A 10,041-nucleotide genomic window follows, 5' to 3' on the forward strand; every position below is an offset into this window, starting at 1 on the left:
TGAATTGGAGACCCTACGCGATGCAGTGGAGGAGAGGCGGGCCACCCTGTTGGGTGTCCTGTCTTATGTGGGAGAGTTCATGAGCGCCGTGGGCAACACCACTAGGACCGGCCAACAGTGCCGCAAGATACTGCAAAACCTCAGGACAGCCAGGGTGAGTAGGCAGCACTGGCCCCTGGCACTAACCCCCGTCCTCCACACCCGTGACCCCCCTCCCCCCGACGGTGACTGAACCTCCACCGTGCACCACCTACCAGCACCCATACCGGCTACCACGTCCGGGTACGATGGCCGCCAAGGCTACAAGCTACTCATCTCCTGTGCTGCATGCATCCGACTGTCTAACACAGCATTTTCTGTCTCCTGCCCCCAACCCTCCAGGTGAAGGCAGCATACAATCACTGGGAGCAGGAGAAAACTAGAGGGAGATTGCAAGACCTGTGCCCCTCACCGCAGCAGGGCAGTGGCCCTGGACTTCATCGGCGGGCCCGGGGAGTGGTCAGTCGCCGAAACGGAGGTCAGTATCAGGCGAGAAAGTGAGACTCTGCTGAGTTGTGATTCCACATGGCACGTGTGGCACCACCACCACCTCATACCAACCCCTCCATCCACACTGCCCCTCATCCCCCCCCCCACTACCCCCTCTACCCACAACCCCGTTGTGGGGTGGCACCCTCACCACCCGATAATGTTCCCTCCACCACCAGCACCTTCACACACCCTGACCACCCCGATACTGCCCCCCCACCAATAGCACCCCCCCATTGCCCTCTCCTTCACCAGCACCCACACCACCCTCCACCCATGCACTGTCCCCTCCACCACCAGCACCCCACACTATCCTGTCCACCCTCCCGCCACGTCCCCACCCACGCACTCCAACACTACCCGCCATCGCAATGCACAGTCCAATCATCATGGTCTTGTATCTTGCTGGATCACCTGATGAAAATTTGTCCTTCTGGTATCCTCCGACTCCAGCCCATGAGGAGAGCAGCGAGGAGGAGGAGGAGGACATGGATGGGAGCCCTCGACCTGCAACCGGGACACTCCGGAGCACCAGTCCAAAGACAACACTAACTTCTCTTCACAGCTGTTTGCAACCTCCACCATCCCAGAGACGCTCACCTCAGTTGTGCAGTTTAGTGAAGAAGGTCCTGGGCATTATCTGGTGCATACTGCACACATGTCAGGGTACAACAGGTGGAGGTAGGAACCCCCGAGGGGGTGGGTGGCCGGAGGGTGGCCCAACCTCAGGGACTAACTACCATTCGGATGGGTTTTGGGTTCCTGGATAGGGCAGTCCCTTCTATTGTGGGGATGCAGTCTCAGAGCCAAGGACCACATGAGGGGGTGTCGGCAACTGTCCAAAGCTTGCAGGTGCAGTTGGGGGAGTCGAACCACCTGCAGCAGTCTGGGGCAAAGGTTTCGGCCATAGGTCAACCTGTCCAAGGCCTGGGGCACTCTGTGTGGGTGATGGCCGAGGCCCAGGACACGGCTGCCCTCTCATAGGCGGTCATGTGCCAGGGCCAGCTGAATATTGCAGCAGCGCTCCTGAACGTGGCCCAGTCACAGTGAGCAATGGCTGAGGGCATCGGCAACATGGCGCCGTTGGCCGACGTGGCACAGACCCAGAGGGAGCTGGCGCTGTCACTGGCTGATATGGCAGAGACCCAGAAGGTAATGACACAGTCTCAGCGTAATGTGACACAGTCGCAGTGGGAGGTGGTCCACTTCCTGTACTTCATGGCCACAAGCATCGAGACCCTGGTCAGGGTGGGCATGGGCCTCCAGGACTTGCAGCACCAGGTGGTGGGGGAGCTTCAAGGGTTAGCTCCGCTCGTACCCTTGTCCCATTGAGTGGCCTGAGGGCAATCGGGCACCCAGAGGGAGGGAGAGGTGAAGGTACAGCACAGCGCCTCAGACTCCCCCCCCCCCCCCCCCCCCCCAAAAGCCCTAGGTGCATCTGATGGGCAGTGGGCAGAACAGGGCAGCACCACCCCACCTGGAACACCCGAGCAGCAGCTGGGCCCATTCAGGCCCGCTCATCCCAGAAGGGCCACCAAAGGGGACCCAGGTCACAGGGTGGGAATTGCAGCAGGCCGCCTCAACTCCTGACTGTGGAGTGACTGGTCGAAGTTGATTCAAGGAGCAGTAACCTCTACGAGAGTCGTTGAATCTGGTGGAGGAATGTCTCGAGGTGCAAGGAGTGATTATACATCAGGTGGAAAAGGTGGTGTTCAACCAGAGGGTCTATATTGTGTCATTTGAGGCAGGGATCCTGGGGAATGTATGCAAATCACTGCGGGTGAGGGTGGAGGAACAGGAGAACTGGTCCAGAGACAGAATTTTTAGAGTGTGGGTGTGTCGGAGGTTGTGGATGGAACAAACACCACAAACTACATTTTGAGGATGCTGGCCTGGTTGGTGGAGGAGAAGGTGCTGGACAAGGCCCCAGAGGTGAATCGGGCCTACAGGTCCTTCTCAGGTTGGCCGGCAGCTGCCTACCTTTCACGAACCCAGTTTGGTCCTCCCCAATCACCTCCGGTACGCAGTCCTCCATTCTAACCGCCAGTACCTTTGCCAGGAGCTTGGCGTCAACATTAATCAGGGAGATTGGCCTATAGGACCCGCACGCCTCCGGGTCTTTACCCCACTTCAATATCAGTGATATAGTGGCTTGCGACATTGTCGGCAGAAGGGTCCTTCTGTCCCTTGCCTCATTGAAAACCCTCGCCAAGACTGGGCCCACCAGCTCAGAGAACTTCCTATAGAACTGGGAGATTAGAGGACTGGGAAATCTTTAGGGGGCAACAGAAAGCTACTAAAAAAGCTATAAAGAAGAGTAAGATAGAGTATGAGAGTAAACTTGCTCAGAATATAAAAACAGACAGTAAAAGTTTTTACAAATATATAAGACAAAAAAGAGTGGCTAAGGTAAATATTGGTCCTTTAGAGGATGAGAAGGGAGTTTTAATAATGGGAAATGAGGAAATGGCTGAGGAACTGAACAGGTTTTTTGGGTCGGTCTTCACAGTGGAAGACACAAATAACATGCCAGCGACTGATAGAAATGAGGCTATGACAGGTGAGGACCTTGAGAGGATTGTTATCACTAAGGAGGGAGTGATGGGCAAGCTAATGGGGCTAAAGGTAGACAAGTCTCCTGGCCCTGATGGAATGCATCCCAGAGTGCTAAAAGAGATGGCTAGGGAAATTGCAGGTGCACTAGTGATAATTTACCGAAATTCACTAGACTCTGGGGTGGTCCCGGTGGATTGGAAATTAGCAAACGTGACGCCACTGTTTAAAAAAGGAGGTAGGCAGAAAGCAGGAAATTATAGGCCAGTGAGTTTAACTTCGGTAATAGGGAAGATGCTGGAATCTATCATCAAGGAAGAAATTGAGAGGCATCTGGATAGAAATTGTCCCATTGGGCAGACGCAGCATGGGTTCGTTAAAGGCAGGTCGTGCCTAACTAATTTAGTGGAATTTTTTGAGGACATTACCAGTGCAGTAGATAACGGGGAGCCGATGGATGTGGTATATCTGGATTTCCAGAAAGCCTTTGACAAGGTGCCACACAAAAGGTTGCTGCATAAGATAAAGATGCATGGCATTAAGGGTAAAGTAGTAGCATGGATAGAGGATTGGTTAATTAATAGAAAGCAAAGAGTTGGGATAAATGGGTGTTTCTCTGGTTGGCAATCAGTAGCTAGTGGTGTCCCTCAGGGATCCGTGTTGGGCCCACAATTGTTCACAATTTACATTGATGATTTGGAGTTGGGGACCAAGGGCAATGTGTCCAAGTTTGCAGATGACACTAAGATGAGTGGTAAAGCGAAAAGTGCAGAGGATACTGGAAGTCTGCAGAGGGATTTGGATAGGTTAAGTGAATGGGCTCGGGTCTGGCAGATGGAATACAATGTTGACAAATGTGAGGTTATCCATTTTGGTAGGAATAACAGCAAACGGGATTATTATTTAAACGATAAAATATTAAAGCATGCCGCTGTTCAGAGAGACTTGGGTGTGCTAGTGCATGAGTCACAGAAGGTTGGTTTACAAGTGCAACAGGTGATTAAGAAGGCAAATGGAATTTTGTCCTTCATTGCTAGAGGGATGGAGTTTAAGACTAGGGAGGTTATGTTGCAATTGTATAAGGTGTTAGTGCGGCCACACCTGGAGTATTGTGTTCAGTTTTGGTCTCCTTACTTGAGAAAGGACGTACTGGCACTGGAGGGTGTGCAGAGGAGATTCACTAGATTAATCCCAGAGCTGAAGGGGTTGGATTATAAGGAGAGGTTGAGTAGACTGGGACTGTACTCGTTGGAATTTAGAAGGATGAGGGGGGATCTTATAGAAACATTTAAAATTATGAAGGGAATAGATAGGATAGATGCGGGCAGGTTGTTTCCACTGGCGGGTGACAGCAGAACTAGGGGGCATAGCCTCAAAATAAGGGGAAGTAGATTTAGGACTGAGTTTAGGAGGAACTTCTTCACCCAAAGGGTTGTGAATCTATGGAATTCCTTGCCCAGTGAAGCAGTTGAGGCTCCTTCATTACATGTTTTTAAGGTAAAGATAGATAGTTTTTTGAAGAATAAAGGGATTAAGGGTTATGGTGTTCGGGCCGGAAAGTGGAGCTGAGTCCACAAAAGATCAGCCATGATCTAATTGAATGGCGGAGCAGGCTCGAGGGGCCAGATGGCCTACTCCTGCTCCTAGTTCTTATGTTCTTATGTTCTTATGTAACTCTACTGGGTATCCATCCGGCCCCGGGGCTTTCCCCGACTGCATGGCCTTTAGGCCCCCCAATACCTCCTCTACTCTAATCGGGGCCCCCAGCTCATCCACTCGCCCCCCACCTACTGTTGGGAATGTTAACCCGTCCAGGAACCTTTTCATCTCCTCCAGTTCTTCCGGCGGCTCCGAAGTATACAGCTTGCGATAGAAGTCCCAGAATACCTTATTCAATCCTGCCGGGTCCTCCCCTCCCCATCCATCACTCTACCTATTTCCCTGGCTGTCTCCCTCCTCCTGAGTTGCTGCGCTAACAGTCTGCTAGCCTTTTCCCCATGCTCGTACACCATGCCCTTCGCCTTCCTAAGCTGTTCCATGGCCCTACTTGTGGATAGTGCCGCCAGTTCCGCCTGTAGTCTCTGCCTGATATTGGCGCATACCTGACAAAGGGTATGTGGGATTCAACAAGGCCAAGGCGGTGCTGTACAGATGAACAATTTGTTTTGGGATGTTGTTCCCGGCCAAACTTTGATGGCTGGGAGTACTATTTTGAGACACTGGAAGATGTTGGGGGAGAAAATTCTATGATTCTATAAAACTGAGGGGCGCTGTGTAATGTTAAGCATAATGGTCATGGGCCGAAAAGGTGGCCTCTTGGATGGGCCCGGTTCAGAGTGGGATTAGGTGAGACAGAACCAACGGGGGAGGACGGCGGTCGATAGAGGGGAATGGAGGCCTAAGCCTCCGGTAAGAGTCGTGATGTGGAACGTCTGGGGGTTAAATGAACCGGTCAAGAGATCCTGACCTTTGATTGATAGATTTATTGTCACATGTACTGAAGTGCAGTGAAAAGCATTTTTCTGCGGCCAAGGGAACATACATACTACGTACACAGTAGACAAAAAGAATAATCGACAAAGTACATCGACAAATAGTGCTTGGTTACAGTGCAGAACAAAGGCCAAACAAAGCAAATTCATGAGCAGGAGCAGCATTGGGCGTCGTAAATAGTGTTCTTACAGCTTGAAAACGCAATAGAAATGTGCCATTTGTATCAATTATCTAAAAGTCAGTACAGTGAAATATTCCTGCGAGAAAAACCCGCAAAAACGAACCTCGAGGTAAAAATGGTTTGGGCTGTGGCGCAGCTTAGAAAGATCTGCGTTTTGAATGGCAAGATGCGCACATGTGTTCTAAGCCTACGCATGCACACTTCGCAAAAAGATACGAGACAGACGAAGTCCGATCTGCGCATGCGCAAAGAAGCTGTACACGTGATGACGTCAGCATGATGACGTGTGGTCAGTGTGGACATGCACACCCTCAAAAAAAGTGTCCAGCACGAGGGAAGATTAGCTCACAATGTGGCAAATACAACCACTTCGCTGCTCAGTGCAGATCCACTCTTAAAGTTAAATATTTGAATTCAAATTCAAAGTAGATGAATACTAGAAGTGTGGACACAAAGGAAGAAGGTTTTCAAGGGGAAAATGTTTCCAATGATCTTGATACTTATTCTTTGGAAACTCATTCTTCATAAGCATCATTGAGAAGTGTGATGAAACAAACCACTGAAGTCTCATCTCCTCACAAGGTAGTTCATTGTATCAACACAGATACGGAATGGAACACAGTACTTCAAGTTAATAATTCTCAAATTAATTTTAAGCTTGACACTGGAGCTTCTGCTAATTTGCTTATACGCTTCACTTCGAAAAGATCTTGCTACTTGTTGGTTGCCAATCACGACACTTCTATATCTCTAAGATTTGAGATTGTTGATTCGAACAAATCTTCCCTCTTAGGTGTGCAAGCCTGCAAGGATCTACACTTAATTCAGAGGATTATTACAACGTGGAGATGCCGGCACAGTAAGAACTATTACAACACCAGGTTAAAGTGTTGGACTTTAACCTGGTGTTAGAGGATTATTAGTGCGAGTTCATCTCATCCACCTATTCAAGACGACATACAAGGAATTCTGGATTGGTTTCCACATATCTTCGAAGGCATGGGTACTCTTCCCGACAGATATAAAATTCAGTTACAGCCTGATGCCAAACCAGTGGTACACCCGCCGAGAGGAGTTCCTGCACCGCTTCGGGAGAAATTGAAGCTTGATCTTGCTAGAATGTAAAATCTAGGCATAATATCTAGAATTACAGAACCGACTGACTGGGTCAGTTCCATGTTAAGTGTAAAAAAAACCTCCCAGGGAATTGAGGATATACATCTATCCTAAAGATCTTAATAAAAATATTAAGAGAGAGCACTATCCTATACCCAAGAGAGAAGAAATCACCAGTGGGATGGCGAATGCTAAATTATTTTCCAAACTGGATGCCTCCAGAGGATTCTGGCAAATGGAGTTGGATGAAACCAGCAAAAGGTTGTGTACTTTCAACACACCATTTGGTAGGTACTGTTTTAACAGGATTCCATTTGGAATCATCTAAGCATCAGAAAATTTTCATTGAGTAATGGAACAGATGACTGAAGGTATTGAAAGTGTATGTGTGTATGTGGATGACATAATTGTGTGGTCATGTACAAGAGCAGAACACAATTCAAGATTGTTACAAGTATTTCAAAGAGTTCATAAATTTGGTTTGAAACTGAACAGAACCAAATGTAGTTTTGTAATATCGACTCTAAAGTTCCTTGGAGACCAGGGGTGCAATTCTCCCCTACCCGGCGGGACGGGGGGTCTCGGTGTAGCGGAGTGGCGCCAACTACTCCGGCGTCGGGCCTCCCCAAAGGTGCTGAATTCTCCGCACCTTTAGGGGCTAGGCCCGCGCCAGTGTGGCTCCCGCCACGCCGATGGCGCCAAAACTGGCGCCAACGGCCTTTGGCGCTACGCCACCCGGCGTCGGGGCTGGCCGAAAGGCCAACGCCGGTCCGCGCATGCACCGGTGTGTCAGCGGCCGCTGACGTCACCACCAGCGCATGCGCGGTGGAGGGGGTCTCTTCCACCTCCGCCATGGCGGAGGCCGTGGCAGCGACGGAAGAAAAAGAGTGCCCCCACGGCACAGGCCGTCCGCCGATCGGTGGGCCCCGCTCGCGGGCCAGGCCACCGTGGGGGCACCCCCCGGTGTCCGATCGGCCCGCGCCCCCCCAGGATCTCGGGGGCCCGCTCGCGCCGCTAATCCCGCCGGCACAGAGGTGGTTTAAACCACGTCGGCGGGATTGGCCAGTCAGTGGCGGGACTTCGGCCCATCGTGGGCCGGAGAATTGCCACGGAGGCATGCCAATCGACGGGGCGTGATTCCCGCTCCCGCCGATTCCCGGGTGGCGAAGAATTCTGGCCATGGTGGGGGCGGGATTTACGCCGGCCCCGGGCAATTCCCCGACCCTGCGGGGGGTCGGAGAATTCCGCCCCAGATTTCAGAACATGGTGTGCAACCTGACAATGACAAGATTGCTGTCATACAACAAAGAAAGGCCGTTTTAAGATTTTTAGATGTTGTGAATTTTGTAGGAAAAGTCATTCCTAACCTCTCGTCCAGAACTACCACTTTCAGAAATCTCATCAAAAAGACGACCACATTTGAATGGTCTGACATTCATCAAAATTTGGGCAGCACGGTAGCATTGTGGATAGCACAATCGCTTCACAGCTCCAGGGTCCCAGGTTCGATTCCGGCTTGGGTCACTGTCTGTGCGGAGTGTGCACATCCTCCCTGTGTGTGCGTGGGTTTCCTCCGGGTGCTCCGGTTTCCTCCCACAGTCCAAAGATGTGCCAGTTAGGTGGATTGGCCATGATAAATTGCCCTTAGTGTCCAAAATTGCCCTTAGTGTTGGGTGGGGTTACTGGGTTATGGGGATAGGGTGGAGGTGTTAACCTTGGGTAGGGTGCTCTTTCCAGGAGCCGGTGCAGACTCGATGGGCCGAATGGCCTCCTTCTGCACTGTAAATTCTATGTAAAAAAAAAGGAATGGCTCGATTTAAAGTCTCAACTGATTACTGCACCTCTTCTTTCGTTCTTTGACCCCGACAGAGAACCAAAAATCTCAACGGGTGCAAGTCAAAGTGGAATTGGAGCAGTTCTGTTATAGAAAGATGACAATTCTTCATGGTTATCAGTTGCCTTTGCTTCCATAGCAATGACGCCGACTAAACAACGGTATGCACAAATAGAGAAGGAATGCTTGGGTCTACTGACTGGTGTTCTAAAGTTTCATGATTATGTTTATGGTCTTCCAACCTTTACTGTAGAAACTGACCACAGACCACTTGTCCATATCACTCAAAAGGATTTAAATGATATGACACCAACGTTACAGCGAAACCTAATGAAGCTTCTTAGATACTATTTCCGATTTATATATAATCCAGGAAAGGAATTGATAATTGCTGCTGTGTTATCACGTTCTGTTAATTCAGAAGAGCAACCACCTGAATTTATACAGCATATAGAAGCTCAAGTGCAGCTTCGAGCGGAAACTCTACCTGCATCTGATGTCAAACTAAACCTTATCCATGAAGAAACCAAGAAGAATTCAATGCTACAAAGAGTCAGAGACAATCTAAACAATTGTTGGCCAAAAGGGCATAGTTCCAAGTTTAGGAATATACAAGCTGAGCTAACAGTTGTGGATGGATTGTTACTTCGACTTGATCAGATAGTAATACCTTTGTCGCTCCGACCCATAATTCTGAATCAGATACATGAAGGTCACCTTGGCATTGAAAAATGTAAGAGAAGAGCAAGACAAGCTGATTACTGGCCAGGTATCAACCAAGACATCACTGATAAGATAATCGAATGAGAAACATGTCAAAAATTCCAGCCTGCACAATGCAAAGAGAAACTTTTTTTTTTAATTTGTTTTTATGAAAGCTTTTTTCAAACAGAATTTTTACATAACTAATAACAGAAAAATAAACGAAAAATATTTAACAAAACTAGGTATCATTATACAAAAAGAAAATATACTTTAAATAAACAGTTCCCCCACCTGAGCCCCCCTTCCCCCCCTTCCTCCCTCCCCCCCCCCTTTCCTCCCCTTCCCCCCCACCCTTGATTGCTGCTGCTGACACTTTACTGCTCCCCTAGAAAGTCAAGGAAAGGTTGCCACCGCCGGGAGAACCCCAGAAGGACCCTCTCAAGGCAAACTTTATTCACTCCAGGCTGAGGAACCCAGCCATATCGCTAATCCAGGTCTCCACACTCAGGAGTTTCGAGTCTCTCCACATTAACAAGATCCGTCTCCGGGCTACCAGGGAGGCAAAGGCCAACACCTCGGCCTCTTTTGCTTCCTGCACTCCCGGATCCTCTGACACCCCAAAGATCGCTAT

Source organism: Scyliorhinus canicula, chromosome 13 (assembly GCF_902713615.1).
Source record: "Scyliorhinus canicula chromosome 13, sScyCan1.1, whole genome shotgun sequence".
In the NCBI taxonomy this organism is placed as follows: Eukaryota; Metazoa; Chordata; class Chondrichthyes; order Carcharhiniformes; family Scyliorhinidae; genus Scyliorhinus; species Scyliorhinus canicula.